Genomic DNA, 860 nt, shown 5'->3' on the forward strand with positions numbered 1-860 from the left:
CTCTGCTTTTTTAAAATGTGAGCTTACAGTCTTTAAAAATATCACAACAGAAAATAGTAAAGTGTTTGAATTTCAAAAAACAACTTGTTTGCCTTCTTTAATGTTTTAAAAAACTAAAGTTCAGAAAGTTTGTCTTTAGTGTAAAATATAATTTTAAATATTAATTATGCTTGAAATTTTAAATAATACAAACGTATTTTAGCTTTCTCATGTAAATTACATTTTACTCTGAAACCACTATCTAATGTATAACCTTCAGTAACAGACCAACTTTGTAAGATAAAATTAAAGAAACAAAATTCACACAAAATTCTCATTTTATTGTATCTGGTTCCATCTGGTGCTAAAATGTTAAAACTACAACACAATATACACTAAGGCAGTGCTTCCCAACCTTGGTCTTGGGGTCACACTGTGGCTGCAGGTTTTTGTTCCAACTATATTCCTAATCATTGATAACACCTGATAACACTGATCTCATTAAATTAGCTGCTATTATTTTCATTTATTCTACATTCAGAAAAGCACAGCAGCATGATATTTACATTTATAAGACATTTAGAAATATTTCTGGTTTTGCTATAGATTTAAATGCTTAACTCTCTTTTGTTGATTTCATTATATTTTGCCCTTTCTCCGTGCAATTTTCCCCCTTCATTGTATCTTATTAATGACAATTAAAAATGAGCAGAGCAGACTTGCTGACAAACAACATCAAAGGCTTCAAGTACTTTTAGCATCAGACCCACTAATTAGTAAATAATGGATTAATTAAACAATTAGAACACCTAGAAATGCAGAATGAAAATCAAGATGAAAATATTGAAAAATACGCTACTCCCATATAAGTGCTTGGTACA

This window comes from Polypterus senegalus, unplaced genomic scaffold (genome assembly GCF_016835505.1).
Source record: "Polypterus senegalus isolate Bchr_013 unplaced genomic scaffold, ASM1683550v1 scaffold_4954, whole genome shotgun sequence".
NCBI lineage: Eukaryota > Metazoa > Chordata > Cladistia > Polypteriformes > Polypteridae > Polypterus > Polypterus senegalus.